General features: G+C 32.5%; 1 protein-coding gene across 4 annotated transcripts in view; it reads left to right on the top strand.

Moving 5' to 3' along the window:
• LOC120431106 (uncharacterized) overlaps nucleotides 1-17,484 on the top strand; it is a 59,201-nt gene that overhangs the window by 4,573 nt on the left and 37,144 nt on the right. The gene's annotated exons all lie outside the window — the stretch shown is intronic.

Raw genomic sequence — 17,484 nt, 5'->3', positions numbered from 1 at the left:
TTTAAAAACATTTTTCCCATTTTATTATTACACGGTGTTATTATCGACACAACACCACCGGAAACTCATCGGATGTTAATACTTCTGCGATCGTAACCCCAACATCGAATGCCAAACATTCCGATAATGAAGACGGCAAAATGTCAAACGGCGCGCCCTCGGTTCCAACCAATTAGCCTAAACCGTACAATTTCACGCTCGATCAACAAACCCTGCACCGGTCGTTTGGCCAGGGTCATGTCCCGAGACCTTGTCTCCAATGGCCAACCAGTTGGACAAACAGGCTGCCGGATATTGTGTGTACATGGTACAACCATCACCACTCTCCGGCGTGTGTGTGTGTTGTATGACATCGAGGACAGGGTTCGTCGCTTGTCACGCCCAAGTCTCTTTGCATGTTAGGGCAAGATGGTGGCGAAAAACGGCAGTGTTTAAAAATGGAAAATCAAACAAAAGTGATGGCAACACTGTACATTTGTTTGAGAGTTAACGGTTTCAAGACTTGAATTTTAATTGTTGACAAATAGACACACATTTTCAAAAAGCTTCTTGACTAGAAAAGTAAACGTTTGTTTCAGGTTTTACGAATCATTGTTACATAATTTTCCTCAAATTTCGCTCCACAAATCGCGATCGCAACCATTTTATTCAAATTTACTTGCACCACTTGGTATCAATCTCAAAATGTAGCACTAAAACCGTACTTAAAAGGCACAAAGCAACAACAAAAAAACGAGTCTTTCGTGTTTATTTGTAGAAAGTTTGTCTCGTCTCGTCGCTTATGTATCGTTATTACTTTAATATTAAAATCAGCGTGTAACCGTGTTGCTCTCGAAAGTATCTTTTGTTTCGCAGCAAAATTTGTCACTTTAGTCATTCTTTGTGCTGGAAGCAAAACAACAAAAAAACCCTTTTGCTGCTTTTACTTCACTTTCTTTGGGCGGCACTCCCTTTTTTAGGGGGCGCACTCAACCGAACAACGAGAGCAGTCAACCAGGGCAGACCAAGTGCGAGGAGCTTTTGTGATCACTCGAGTATGGAAATCTTCCGGTCTTCCGGGGACAAAAATATAAAAAAAGAGAGAGATTTCTGCGACGAAGATTGTGTGAAATGTTTTTTTTTTTTCGAAATTTGAATAAGCTGCTTTTGGCACAGAAACTCCCACGCAAAGCGCACTTAATAGTGGTGAAAGATTGGTGCTGGAAGATTTTTTCGGGGAAAGGAGTGCTCTAGTGATGTCAACAGGATGTATGAAGTTTATCGATTTTGCGTCTTTCTCAAAATACTTTTTTGAAAATCAGACTATTCGTAAAATGCTTCGCTTTAGTGATTGATTTAGAAATGTTTTAACTTTAATAGCAAAAAATGATATTGAATTTAAGTTAACCTTCTTTAACTCCCTCATATTTTTTATCAATTGGAAAAAATGGTTTGGATATGAAGTTTTAGGCTTTGACTGAAGTGTTAAAAATTTATTCTTTAAGACTTTTCTGAAATCATGGCAAACACTTTGACGTTATTTTAATTTTTTTATTGTTCAAATTTTTGTTCAAAATGGTAAAATATGAGAATTCCAAATAAAAAAAAACTTCATTTTATGAAAACACTTAACAACAGTCAAAATTCAATAAGTCAGAAGTCTTGTTAATCTGAAAAATGTTGTTCGATAATTGCTATTTGTTGAACAGGCAAAATATTTTCCTAAATTTGACGATCGTTATAAATCGTTCAATTTATAGTTACATACAATTTAAAATTAAACTAAAGTCCGAAAAAAAACAATTAAAAAGTGAAGCAAATCAGAAAATTTTGATGAAATAGATTTCTTCAAAAATCTCAATACTTCATACAAATTTATCAGCCAGAAAATTAAATAGGTAAAATCAACTAAATAAATCGCTTAAATTTTCTAGTAATCGCAGTTTTAGTGAAAATCATGGATATTGATCGATAAAATTATCGTTATCAATATCTTCGGGACGATTCTATCGGTGATAATCTTAACTAATTTTCAAAGTCATTTTAAAATTGACCTAATTCAACCATGTCATGTCAAATTTTCAATACTTTCACTAAGAATATGTTTTTTTTATAATAAGAAGTTTTCAAAGTATGAACAATTCAAATTATCACTAAATACCGTTTTTTTTCTAAAGCACTCAAATTTTCATAATAAGCAATATGGGTGATTAAACGAAGCCAAATTTTGCATGCTTTTTCAATTTTATTAGAGCTTTTTTTTTGTGAAACCTCAAATTTTCACATAATACCTTACCTTTAAAAAAAAATAAAAAAAAACTCAAATTTACATAATTTGTAATGTGGATATCAAACAGAGCGAAATTATACATGAATTTTCATGTAAAAATAAAAGTTAAGTTTTTTGTAAAATAGTAAGATTTTCATTAAATACCATGTTTTTTAAAATATTTATTTTTTTATAATTTGTAATATGAGTATCGAAGGAGCGAAAATTTGCGTGCATTTTCACTTTACAGAGTTTTTGAGAGTTTTTTTTTATCATGAAATGAAATGTTGGCGAAAATTCTTAAATTTTTAGATTGAATAATTAAAGTGTTGAATATTTTAATTTTTATCGCTTTATTTATTTTTTTGCAAAAAAACAGAAATTGTCGTAAAATAAAATAAAAATATGAATGTTTTTTTAAGCTATTCAGTGTTTTTGTAAAATTATCAAATTTTCACAAATTACCGTATTTTTTTTAGAAAACACTCAAATTTTTATAATTTGCATTATGAGTATCAAACGTAGTTAAATTTTGAATTTAAATTAAATTACTGAAATTCTCACAAAATGCCATACTTTTCATTTGAATTTTATTTTTGTTTTGGTGAAAATAGTATTTTATTTTCGTTTACATTAAATCATATCTCGAACTCCTGTGTAGAAACTTTTTAAGGAACGTTACATAAAATTTTCCGAGGATAGCAAATGTTTTCTGAGATAATACATATTTTTATTACAAGTTTTTGTCGGGAATCATGGCACTTTATTTTATTATGTAAGTCCAACTTTTCTGTAGCAATCTGGAGAACTCAATTCAGTTGAGATCACACGTGAGCAATTCTCTACAAAACCGGCCGATTTCGACCATTTTTATTTTTTGTATTTTTTTATTTGGCTCAAACTTTGTGGGGGCCTTCCCCATGACCAAAGAAGCCATTTTGCATCATTAGTTTGTCCATATAAATTTCCATACAAATTTGGCAGCTGTTCATACAAAAATGGTACGTAAATATTCGAAAATCCGTAACTTTTGAAGGAATTTTTTGATCAATTTGGTGTCTTCGGCAAAGTTGTAGGTATTGTTAAGGACTATTTAGAAAAAAATAGGTACACGGAAAAAAAAATTTCCCGATTTTTTTATTAACTTTTTTTTCACAAAAACTCAAATTCCCAAAATACGTATTTTTTGATTTTCGAGATTTTTTGATATGTTTTAGGGGACAAAAATCCGCAACTTTTGAGCTATAGAGAAACATGGTCAAAAAATCTGCCGCCGAGTTATGATTTTTTGAAAAACTGGTAATTTTTGGAAAAATATAAATTTCATACATAAAATTTTTTTGACCTCATTTTTTTATGCAAAATTGAATTTGCAATCGAAAATTACTTTACAGATTTTTTGATAAAGGGCCCCGTTTTCAAGTTATAGCCACCGAAAGTTTGATTTCAGCGAAATATTTGCAGTTTTTCGATTTTTAAAAATAGTGACCATGAGTGACCATTTCTGAAAATATTTTTTTTGAAAAGTTCAGAAAATTTGCTATAAAATTGTCTAAGAGACATTGAAGATTGGACCTCTGGTTGTTGAGATACAGCGGCTTAAAGAAAAAGAAACACGAAAATTGAAGTTTTCTAAGTCTCACCCAAACAGCCCACCATTTTCTAATGACGATATCTCAGCAATTAATGGTTCAATTTTCAATGTTGATACATGAAACATTCGTGAAATTTTCCGATCTTTTCGAAAAAAATATTTTGAAAAAAATTAAATCAAGACTAACATTTTAAAAGGGCCAAACATTGAATATTATGCCCATTTAAAATGTTAGACTTGATTTAATTTTTTTCAAAATATTTTTTTCGAAGAGATCGGAAAATTTCACGAATGTTTCATGTATTAACATTGAAAATTGAACCATTAATTGCTGAGATATCGTCATTAGAAAATGGTGGGCTGTTTGGGTGAGACTTAGAAAACTTCAATTTTCGTGTTTCTTTTTCTTTAAGCCGCTGTATCTCAACAACCAGAGGTCCAATCTTCAATGTCTCTTAGACAATTTTATAGCAAATTTTCTGAACTTTTCAAAAAAAATATTTTCAGAAATGGTCACTCATGGTCACTATTTTTAAAAATCGCAAAACTGCAAATATTTCGCTGAAATCAAACTTTCGGTGGCTATATCTTGAAAACGGGGCCCTTTATCAAAAAATCTGTAAAGTAATTTTCGATTGCAAATTCAATTTTGCATAAAAAAATGAGGTCAAAAAAATTGTATGTATGAAATTTCGATTTTTTCCAAAAATCACCAGTTTTTCAAAAAATCATAACTCGGCGGCAGATTTTTTGACCATGTTTCTCTATAGCTCAAAAGTTGCGGATTTTTGTCCCCTAAAACATATCAAAAAATCTCGAAAATCAAAAAATACGTATTTTGGGAATTTGAGTTTTTGTGAAAAAAAAGTTAATAAAAAAATCGGGAAATTTTTTTTTCCGTGTACCTATTTTTTTCTAAATAGTCCTCAACAATACCTATAACTTTGCCGAAGACACCAAATTGATCAAAAAATTCCTTCAAAAGTTACAGATTTTCGAATATTTACGTACCATTTTTGTATGAACAGCTGCCAAATTTGTATGGAAATTTATATGGACAAACTAATGATGCAAAATGGCTTCTTTGGTCATAGGGAAGGCCCCCACAAAGTTTGAGCCAAATCAAAAAATACAAATAAAATCCATTTCCGGTTTTGGTAGAGAATTGCTCACGTGTTATTTTTTTGTGAAAATCAAGTAATTTTGCCATTTTTTGGACAACTCACACACTGCGTAGGTCACCCATAGGGCTTAAAAATATGGGTCTTATTATCTCGGCCAAGGAGCTCTAATACAAGTTTGGGGTCGATCCGAACAATTTTGTTTTTTTTTATGCTTTTTTTGCTGGTTTGTAGAGAACTGGTGTAAATATATATTTTTTGATCAAATCTATTATGACTTCTTTTAAATATTTCAGTTAAGTTCAGCTAACTAATAAGAATACTTTGTTTAGGAAGGTGCTGAGAAAAACCAACATTTACACTAACTGAAATTATGCTGTGCTGGAAATGTTTTTTTTTGTGATGCTTTTGCTACATCACTCTTACATCGATGTGAAACCTTATGAGTAAATCCGTCATGGAAATTGCTTTTTTGTAATATTTTGGAAACCCCTTTTCAAAAATTAAAAAAATAACTTTGTATCAGTTTGTACACTGTCACAAAAAGAGTTACAAAATGATTTTTTTTGTAAACACTTTCATTTTCGTAAAAGCACAGCATAACAAGCCAAGTTTTAAACATAAAAAACATATTGTAACGACCTCCTACCGAGTCGCCAAGCTCGCTGATAAGATCAAAGTCAAGCTCAGTGCGGCAGTTCGGAGCACTTGCTTCGGCTACTGGACTTGACCACAAAACCTCGATGGTTGCCGAGTTTTCTCCGACCAAGGGACGATCTGCCACACACCGCACTCGCTTCAGCAGTGACAGCCCTCCGTCCAACACAACACAGTAGCATGTAATCAGTCACTCAATCATAATTTTCTCTTGACGCTACCGCTGCTGAGGAGAAAGGGGCCTTCGCTCAAGTTCCTGAAGCCACAAGGTCGTTTCGAAACGGAGATTACAACATCAGCCTCGTCGTCGGACACGACTGAGTGAAGGTTTGTTTGACAGTTTATATTGCAGCTTGTTGTTGCTGGTTGTCACAAAAGTTTAAGGGTCCCACACGTGGTGTGAGTGAGTGACACGTTTCGAAATGTTTTTCAACTTTTATTAGCCTCAACTCAATGTTTGGAGATGTTGATTTTGAAGATTGGGGGATAAGCCAAAGTGGTTTTAGCTTCTGTTTAAAGCAAATAGGTGCATTGATTCGATTTAATGTCTGCACTGCACTACAACATGGAATAAGATGGCTAAAAAGTATTTCATTAGCACTTCCATTACCACGCATCAGTTCCAACCTTTGGCTTAACAATTAGCTGCCATCGAACGATCACACCAAATCCCTGACCATCTATTAACCTCCTCCTGATGGCCGTGTAAACAGTTAACCGCCCGAGGCGAATAACGAACTTTTTCTACAACCAACCGGACAGCAACGAAAAAAAAGAAGCAAAACAACGCAACATTAAACGTCTTATCTCATCGAATTTGTGTTATGTTTGATGTCTTCTTTTTTTTTTGGTTTGGTTTCTTTCTCTTTTCACCTCCCAAATAACATACAATTTGGGCCGAGTCAAGTGATTATCAAACTATTTTTTTTTCTTTGCTTTTTTGGCACTTGTCCTCTCTTCCGATGTTTCTCAGTTTGTTATTGTTGTTGATGATTTTATTATATTTTTATTTCTTTTGCGACCGTCATCACGTCATCGCTCAAACGCATTTTTTCATCATCTGTGTGCAAGTTGTGCAGACATAAAATACAAAGAAGAAGATGAACTGGCGGTGAAAAAGAAAGGCACATGTTGTCAAACGCGTAACATATCGTCACAACACACACTCACACAATCATCGAAAGTGGTCATGTCGGGTTTGATTACGAAATGACGTGATCGTGTAACGCCGTGTGGGTAAGATTTCATAATAATAGGTATCACTTTGCCGTGCAAAAAGCAATGATTAGTGAAACAGTGGAGATGGTTTTTTATCGCAGTCTGGGGTTTCTCAAGGTTAAAGAAAATGGTATTTTTTTTTTAAAGGACACTCAAGCCATTTGTAAATAAAGCCTTTTTCGAATATATCATTCTTGATATTATCATTCTTGATGAAATTGCAACAAAGTTAGACTTATTTTTGGGATTTTTACTTTTATTGATATGAATCAACAAAGTCAGGATTTTTTCCGTGTTCAAATACTTTATTCTGAAATATCATAACATCAAATTGTGGAAAAAGCCTGTAACTCTGGAAAAATTGATTCACTTGATTTTTCGCTTTTTTTTGCGAGATTTTTAATGTTGTTTTAAGAAATATTATCAATAGATTATCTAAAGGGGTTGAACAAAATCTAAGAGGACGGGCAAAATATTGTTAAAATTCAAATGCTATAACTTTGCGGAAATTTATTCGATTTTGATGATTTAAAAAGCAATTAAAAGAAAAATTATTCAAGTTTTGTAATATGCAATGGAACAAGGTAACGGTCCATGGTCGCCGGAAGTTTTACGGATTTTTAGAAACAATGTCAAAAACTATCTTTTTCGCTGCCTGTCATTTTAGCTGAACCTAAACTTTTACTTATTCCGTAGTTTTTATTGAGAAAAATACAACTTATGAGCTGTCGAATGCAACCTAGAGCTTAAAAATACGTAAAAATTCGCTGAGATATGGCCATTTTCGTAAAAAAAAGACCTGGAACAGGTTCCTGATATGACCCATTCTCGATTTCAATCAGAGTTCGTCTTGCGACGGCTCAAACTTCATGAATTCTCTTGACGATTTGACACTTTTGGAATTTCGCAGAGATCCCCCATGTTTTGTCCAGAACACTTCATGCGACTGCTCAAACTTAATAATTTTCAATGAGCAATCTATTTGAGTAAACAAAGTGGCACTTTGGCTATATTGGCCAGAGCGTGGCTTCTTTAGTAGCTATCCGGACTGTTATTGGAATCGGTTTCAGAAGGAATTGTTATTCTGTAAAGAAGGATGATTTGAAATATTAAAATCTTTAAAATCAGCTAAACCGGTTGGAATCGGCAAAGTTATGATAATTTGAAATTTTACAAAAATTTACATTCCCAATCATGTTTGAATTTTTGAAAATAGGCAAAGTTGTAGTTACGATTAGGACTTTTCAAAGAAAAGTTGTGGTACAAGAAAAATATCTTATTTTTCCCCTAAATTTTAATTCCCGAAATAAATGTGGGTAATTCTCCGCCAACTCACACAGCAGTTGCCCCGACCCCTCTTCGATCTGCGTGAAACATTGTCCTAAGGGGTAACTATTGTCCCTGATCACGAATCCGAGGTCCGTTTTTTTATATCTCGTGACGGAGGGGCAGTACGACCCCTTCCATTTTTGAACATGCGAAAAAAGAGGTGTTTTTCAATAATTTGCAGCCTGAAACGGTGATGAGATAGAAATTTGGTGTCAAAGGGACTTTTATGTAAAATTAGACGCCCGATTTGATGGCGTACTCAGAATTCCGAAAAAAACGTATTTTTCATTGAAAAAAACACTAAAAAAGTTTTAAAAATTCTCCCATTTTCCGTTACTCGACTGTACAAAATTTTGGAACATGTCATTTTATGAGAAATTTAATGTACTTTTCGAATCTACATTGACCCAGAAGGGTCATTTTTTCATTTAGAACAAAAATTTTCATTTTAAAATTTCGTGTTTTTTTCTAACTTTGCAGGGTTATTTTTTAGAGTGTAACAATGTTCTACAAAGTTGTAGAGCAGACAATTACAAAAATTTTGATATATAGACATAAGGGGTTTGCTTATAAACATCACGAGTTATCGCGATTTTACGAAAAAAAGTTTTGAAAAAGTTATTTTTTGCGTTTCTCTTTGTTTTGTCGTCCGTGTCTGTCGCGGGTGACCATGAACGGCCATGATCGATGACGACCAACTTTTTCAAAACTTTTTTTCGTAAAATCGCGATAACTCGTGATGTTTTTAAGCAAACCCCTTATATCTATATATCAAAATTTTTGTAATTGTCTGCTCTACAACTTTGTGGAACATTGTTACACTCTAAAAAATAACCCTGCAAAGTTAGAAAAAACACGAAATTTTAAAATGAAAAATTTTGTTCTAAATGAAAAAATGACCCTTTTGGGTCAATGTAGATTCAAAAAGAACATTAAATTTCCCATAAAATGACATGTTCCAAAAATTTTTACAGTCGAGTAACGGAAAATGGGAGAATTTTTAAAACTTTTTTAGTGTTTTTTTCAATGAAAAATACGTTTTTTCGGAATTCTGAGTACGCCATCAAATCGGGCGTCTAATTTTACATAAAAGTCCCTTTGACACCAAATTTCTATCTCATCACCGTTTCAGGCTGCAAATTATTGAAAACACCTCTTTTTTCGCATATTCAAAAATGGAAGGGGTCGTACCGCCCCTCCGTCACGAGATATCAAAAAATGGACCTCGGATTCGTGATCAGGGACAAAAGTTACCCCTTGGGACAAAGTTTCACGCAAATCGAAGAGGGGTCGGGGCAACTTTTCCCGATTTCGTGTGAGTTGGTAGAGAATTACCCATGTAGTTAAATTGAAAAAAAAATCAAGGTGGTTTTGGCGGTTATTCCTGTTCTACAAAAAAAAATGTGTTAGGAAAATATTGTAATAATATTTTTTTTAAATTTTGAGATACAGAATCAAATTTCAATTGAAAGAAAATTTGAAGATTTTTTCGTCATGTGAACTTCGTAACTATTTAAGTTACAGATATTTTCAGGAATGTTTTTCCATCTCAGTTCAGCTTCTTCCCCCCTCCCCCCCCACCCTCAAAATTATTTTCGAAAAGCTGTAAAAATTTCTTTAATTTTTTTTGCTATTATTGAATAAACTGTTGGTTTCCGATATAGAGGTCTCTTAAAGTTTGAGTTTTGTGAAAAATTTGTTTTTCTCAGTGTCAAGCTGACGATGTCTTGGAAACCATAGGTTTGATTTGAAATGTTTACAATTTTTTGTGTTTTTTTTGTTTTTTCAGCTGTTTAAAAATGGCAGAGAAGAGCAGAAAAAATTAAAAGTTGCAATTTTTACAGTAAAAATCGAACATATCAATTCGGAGGTAACGGCTGTTGAAAAAAGAGCTGTTCAGGGTTAACTTAGCTATTTTTCTAATAGCAGCTTTGAATTTGACAAAAAAAATTTAATGCTTTTTTATTTGGGAAATATATTTTGGATTAAAATAATAAATTTGTAGAATATCTGCATTTTTTTGATATTATTTATATGAATGATTGGATAGATTACTTTAATAACGAAAATATTATTTTTAGTTTGAACCATTTTCACAATTTTTACTCAATTTATCTTACTATTTTTTGATGCAAACAAAATAATATCGTCACGATTCGTCAGCTACAAGACACTTAGTGTATCTTTTTCCCCTAAAAAATCATGACTTTTTCAAGATTGTCTATTAAACGTTTTTTAGGCCATTACAAATTTTATTTCAAGTTACTTTTCAAAAAAATCCTCTTCAAATCCGGGAAGAAAAAGAATAAAATAAGTGAAAGTACACCTATTTTCTCCACACAGTAATTTCGACCTATTCTCGTCACTTTAGCATTTTTCCTTATTTATTTTAGCATTATTCAAAACAATTAATAAAAATTGCAATTCATGATCAAAGTTCTGATAATCCGTTAATAGGAATGGTCCGAGAATGAGTATATTTCCCCTATTGCAGATGATTTTAATTTGCATTGAAAAAACTTTTATCAATTTAGGATACATTGAATAACGTTTATTTCGGCATTTTTAGTTAAATAGAACTTTTTTAAGCTATCAACAAAAATTGAATTTTGGGGCAAGATCGGAATAAGACGTTGTTCGGACCCAATTGCGGCCGGCCCGTCAGTCACAACGTAGGGATCTAGATGATCGGTGCGAACAAAAATTACAGAGCTGAAATGGTCATTATAGCACTCGTTGAACTTTTCAGCACTTGTATTGAAAAGTAATAACACGTTTTACCGAAAAATCCTGTCAAAAACTGTTTTTTCGATTTTTTTAGTACCCTGATTATAAAAAACTAAACATGCGACATTTTGCGACGGATCAACTATATTCTCCTTGGATCGAGCTGCCAAACAAGATACTCGCTGTTAAGAGAGGCCGCAATCCATGTTTTTTAAAATAATTATTCAAAATCAATTTTATACTTTTTGTACATGTAAAAACTGTCATTGTCAATTGTTGCCTGCAAAATTATATTTCATTCAGCACAAACTGCACATCACAGCTAAATATACAAATTTTAAAATATTATATCTAAAGCAATTTTTGAGGCTTCTTTGAACAAGCTAGGCAGTCGTTTTTTCCATTAAAACCAATACAACCCAACACATTAGAATTTGTTATCAAACATCTACTAATATACGATACCCGTAAAACCCCTCTAATGCGTGCATTTCAAACAAATGATTTTCACACAATTAAAAACCCCGACAAGCGACGAACCCGGACCCCTAAAAGCGACTTTAAATGCTTCTAAGTAGACAACCAATTAACGGTTTAGTTTTACTATCACGGTCAAAAAAGCAGACAAAAAAAAGCAACAACAAAGTGACATGCTGATTTTGTTAATTTTTTCTGAAACGACTCATTGTCGAGGGTGTCTTAGTACAGCTTTTGAAGCAAATTACCTTTGTCCGCTAAGCTTTTCTCGTTCAAACCACTCACTTCTTTTAGTTTGCTTCATTAGGTGGGTGGAAACAATGGTTGAAGTTGTTTTTTTCTTCTTTTTTCGAAGAAAAATTTCTCGAAAAAAAAAACATTTTTGCATAGCTAATTGGACACCAGCTGATCTGCGAGTACGCTAGCGGATCTCTGATAAAGTGTTTGCTTGGGGTGGAACCTTAACACAGGAGGTGATTGTTGGCTTAGTCATAATGTTTTACGGTTGTTTTTGCGACTCGTCAAGCTGTTTCAATGCTTACGGTCAATGTTGAGAACGCAATAAAGTGGAGCATGTTTCAAGGTTGGAGCTCGTGAGAAGATGGGAAAACTCGTTGTTCTTGCTGCTGAATGAGTTGTTAATTTTGAGACAGGAAATTGAGCAATAGTTTTTACAACTTATGGTCAGAACGAGTCAAGATGAGTCAGGTCTTGAATCAAGTTAAGTAATTGAGGCAAATTATGTCGGAAATTAGTAAATAATAAGTTATGAATTTTTTGTTCTTAAAATCTAAATTGAATTTAATTGACAATACAATTAATTTCAATTTTGTCAAATCTTTGAAATCTTTTCAAATATTCAATGTCTAGCGAAATAGAAAAAGTTTTCCGAAGAAGGAAACCCAACCTGCTAGTCATGGCAGCGAAAAGGTGAAATTATTTTCTTCTCACTAGCAGCAGCAGCAGCACCATTGCTTTGGTGTTAACCACCTGTTGGAATTCTAGAGTAATTGTTTGCTTTTAGACCTGCCCGGCTGAGGGGAATGAAAGCAACCGCAATCGAAAGTGTATCTAAAGCGAGGGAGGAAGGGAACAAAGTGAATGAACTTTTAACTGGTCTCCGGCTGCCAGAGGTTTGACTAGGGAAAGGTCGTTGCTCTCTCTCTTTTTCTTACTTTTTTTGTGAAATGGTAAGAGTAAACGTTCTGGAACGGTGATTAGCAATTAGTTTGAAAGTAGAATTAGAAATTTTTTTATCTACCAAAAGAAAGGTAGTCTGATTAGTGCAAGATAATCCAACAAGTTACAATTACTAGTAGTTAGCAAAATGCCACACTTAATGTCTTGCGCCAGTTCCGTTTCCGGCCAATTTCCGGTTGGCCACCACATGACATCAATCTGGCCACCAGTCCTTAACATTAATCGGCTTATCATAAATATCATCTCCACCACAGCAGCACCCTTCCAGCACTCACCAATCATCGTAAACATAATTTCATCTGCCACCGCAAAAGTGAGGAGAAGGTGCTCGATAACGTGATTCAATCAAGTTTTTGCTTTGCTTTTCTTAACTCAACTCCTTCAGGGGGGGGTGGTAAATATCAGGCAGCAGCAGCAGTAAGTTACAAACTTTCATTTTTCAGAGACCTTCGAAGATCGACCGCACAAACTCGGCAGCCCAGCTGTGCATGCCCTCACAGCACAGCATGTAACATGCAAATTGTGCGGGCTTTAATCGAGAAAAATGTTTCGTTTTTGAGTAGAGCATAGTAAGGGAGGTGAATTATGAGTGAGATCAATGCGTTGCTTGAAGTTCAACTATAAATGGATGTAAATTCAAAAGTTGACTAAAAAAAACAACCATCGTTTGTTTGAAAGCATATGATTTTTGATCTTTTTTAAACATTTTGAATTAGTTTTTTATTAAAGCTTAAATCATAAATTATTAAATTTGCTGCATAAAAAAATATAAAAATCTATATCGGATTTCAAATTTTATTCTAATTGAATCCTTTTCGTCTTTGATAAAATTATTATGAAAACATCTTTCTAGAGAATGCTTACTTTTGAAAACAAGGAAAATTATTAAAGGATTTTGTTATCGATTTGGCAAAGTTATCGGGACAAAAAAAAATGAAACACGAAAAAAACTGATTTAAATCACTTTTTGTCACATCAAATTTATTTGCCAAAAACATATTTTTTATATGTTTAACATTTATATTCTTCACTTAAACATTTATGTGCTAAGGAGGTATAAAATGCAGTAGCTTGACTAGGCTCTGACAGAAGGGGGGCACACGCATAGGAAATATTTTGATTACGGCGTTTGTGAATTACCCCTCAGACAAATTTAGAACAAATTTCTGTCGAAGGGGGGCAAGGGAACCGCCAGTGAAAATAATCCATATGAAAAGATTTTAGAATTCAAACTTTGGACAAGAAATCATTTAACAAAATTTAAAAAAAAATGATAAAAGCATAACTATTTTCTAATATTCAAAAATTTTGGAACAAAGCAAGTTATCTTTGATTTACAATTTTTGGAATCATTTTTTATGAAAAATTTCTCAAAAGATTCATTTTTTTTACATTGAAAGTAGGACCATTAGTTCCCGTACAAACAAATGAAAGCTAATTGGGAAAAACTAATATCTCATTTTTCCTGTTTTTTTTTATCTTCGTTTGGCCATATCGTATACTTTTTAAATTGAAAAACTGCTACTTTTTTTTAAAGTTACCTAAAAATGGCTATAACTTGAAAACGGTGCTATTTTTATTTATCAATTTCCCTATAGTACTTTTTGATTGAAAATTTAATTTAACTTTAAAAAATTATGTTAAAAATTATTTTACCTTTTCTTAGAGTTTTTTTTTTAATTGATTATTTTATCAAAAAAAAACATAACTAGATCAAAGATTGTTTCCTTTTCTGGAATTTTATAAAATTTCATATTCATAAATAGTGCTTTTTATTAAATAGGGTATTTGTCCCTATTTTGGGCCTACTATGCAGAACGCACTTTTAATTTGATGTATTCTCAAAGGCTGCTATTGGCAGCCTAGTTTGTTATACATGAATAAGTTGCTTTTTAATGCTTAAGCTCGTACATAATCAACATTTTGATAAAAATACCTTATATCGCTGTAAAAGCACGAGAAACTTAAACATTTGTTGCCCCTATTTTGGGGATACTGCTAGCATACGACCTTCTTTGCGCATATTTTCGTCCTACCTTCTAATTGGTTGAAATCTCGAAGCACGTGGCGAACTTTTTTGACGTACAGTTCAGACCCAGCTCGTACAGTACAGCCGCACAAATTCGGTCGACAAATATGCTAAATCATTGTGATGTTTTGAGCCACAAATAAACATTACAATGATTGATTTCACTTGCATTACGAGCATAATTAGCTTGGACATGATTTATATCATTCTTTACGAGTTTTAAACATAATTAAACAATTGTTGCGTAGCCAAACAACAAGCCCGTAATATGCAAGAAAGACTGTAACTTGTTAAAGCGCACACACACTGTCACAATTTGTAGAAGTGTCAAATGGACTGAAAATACAGCCATTCTTTTCGAGAGACTTTAATCAGTTATTAAATTGATTTGGTGGCAGTTTAGTGATTTTTTTTTGCAACGGGATTGTGCAAAAACGGGGGACGGCTCTCATTCATGTGCTGAGCGATGAACGCCTTGACGCTGAGTGCCAAGAAGCGGTAAGCAAAAGTAGTGAAAATTTTGGACCTAATGGGCAAGTTGCAATTTGCTAAGAAAAATGTGAAGAGTGATATATTTATTGCATTATTTCTAATTTAAGAGGAAAGAGTGTATTATTCTTGCCCACCAAAATGAAGATAATGACAGCACGAATCATTCTCAAGTGATCAGATTTGGTGAAATGCTCAATTTCGTTGAATTAAGTTTGGTAGACCCAAAATAGGTACTGGGCCCAAAATAGAATAAACAAAACAAAATTCCGTGTAACATTTTTTTCGATTTATACCCATAACTTTGCCCAACACACCAAATCGATCCAAAAATTCAGAAAATCAAAAAGACTTGACGTTTTTGTGTGGACAGCATCTAAACCCCGAAAATTTTTTAGTGAAAAAACTCATTAAAATATATATTTTGTTTCATCATTTTGCGGCTCTTTTTGACTTTTTTTTAAATTATATGAACACAAACACTACATTCTTCAATTAATATTTATTCCACAAAATCTTTTTTTTTAATTATCTGCTTCGTTAAAACGGAATTGAATTAAATAAAATTAATTGATAAAAAACAAAATCAAACTTAAAAAGTTAAGAAAAAAGATATTCCGGATAATCTCATCTCTCTATTTTTTCTGTTTTTCCTTTTTTTCTTTTTTTTTCGTAAAATTATTTCTTGCTTCAAGTAGTCATATATTACACAATCAATAATGAGGCCTTCCACAAATCACGTGCAGGAGGGGAAAGGATCTGAAATTAAAAAAGTGTCCACGTGTCCCCAAAATCAATCTGCTTAGTTTATTTTTTTGAACAATTGTTTTTTAATTTATAAAAAATAAACATATAAAAGATATGATTTACAGATAATTTGTATTCTATCCAGAATAGGAAGAAAGAAATCTGCAGTTTTGGATAACTGGTATTCTTATACTTACAAACATACATACTGCTTACTACATACTAACATGCTTAATACTGCTATTTACCTTGTGCTAAATACATGTTTGAGAAAGATTTCGCCACATTCTATTGAATTTTTGGTCCTTTTGAAAAGTAAGTCTTGTTTAAAATGTTTAAAAAAACAATCAAAAGCAAACTAATGCTTTTTAAGAAAAATTATGGGAAAGTTTCTCAGTTCATTAAAAAAAATCGGTCAGAAATTCTCAATCCCACTTTAAATTTGTATAAGAAACATTAAAGAGTATCTAGTATTTTTTATTATTATTATAATTTATTGTTTATTATTGACTCATTAACATAATTTCGGCAATCTTGTTGCAGAATCTTTTCGTTCCTAAGATGCAACCAACCAGAAAAAAAAACAAAAAAAAACAATGAAATTTAGTTTTCTAAGTGTCACACAAACGGCACTCAATTTTTTAATTGTCAATATTTCAGAAATCAACAAAATGGTTCAATTTTGAATTTTATAAAATAAATCTTCCAGAAAATGTCTGATTTAGATTTTTCTGCAATGTTGTGAAATCTGTCTCAGACATTTTTTTAGTTCATAGCTAATTATTTGCTTGTTAGAATGAAGTTAGGCCGTTGCAAATATTTTTTGAAGTTTATGTCCCTCGACTCTGACCAAAATCGAGGGGGGGGGGGGCTTAAAAATAAAAAAAGTATAAAAATTGAAATTACGAGCCATGGTTTAAACATTTTAATGAAAAAAGTGTTTTAAAATACACTATACACCTGTTCAGTTATTTTACCATCATTAGTTTCCAAAATATCTAGGTATTGACGAAAATTTTAATTTTTTCGAAAAACATAATTTTGCGGTGCTGTACATTGGAATTTCATAAAAATTCAAAACATTTTTAAACAAGACCAAACTTGCTAAATATGATTATTAATGCAGTTTCAATGATTGTTTTCAGTTGGTCAGACTTTTATTTTCATGGAAATGTTGAAGTTTTCTGGAAAAAAAAATTTTGCCCCCTGATTTTTCAGACCAATTTTGAAGGGGGGGAGCGACATAAACTTTGAAAAATATTTACAACGGCCTTATCCAATTGTTAATAATTTAGCATAAACTTTTTAAGTCGTTTTTTTTTAAATCGAAAAATAATATTTTTCTCAAAATCCATGCTTAATGTGGCTACACGGAGAAAAAAGAGTTCCCAAAATCGTGAACAAGCTTTCATGAAATTGGGAACCAAGAACAAAGTGTTCAAATCTCATGGTACGTTTTTGAAAAACGTACCATGGAATTTGAACACTTTGTTCGTGGTTCCCATTTTCATGAATGCTTGTTCACGATTTTCCGAACTCTTTTTTCCGTCTATAACTCGATAATGGTGCACTTTTGTAATTGTAAAGTATTTTTTACTACATCCAAAAATTGTGCTTAAAAATTGAATCGGATTTATTAAAACCTCTT

The sequence above is a fragment of the Culex pipiens genome, chromosome 2, assembly GCF_016801865.2.
Source record: "Culex pipiens pallens isolate TS chromosome 2, TS_CPP_V2, whole genome shotgun sequence".
NCBI lineage: Eukaryota > Metazoa > Arthropoda > Insecta > Diptera > Culicidae > Culex > Culex pipiens.
Note: the sequence above shows the minus strand (reverse complement) of the source record. Positions and strands in the feature narration are given on the sequence as shown.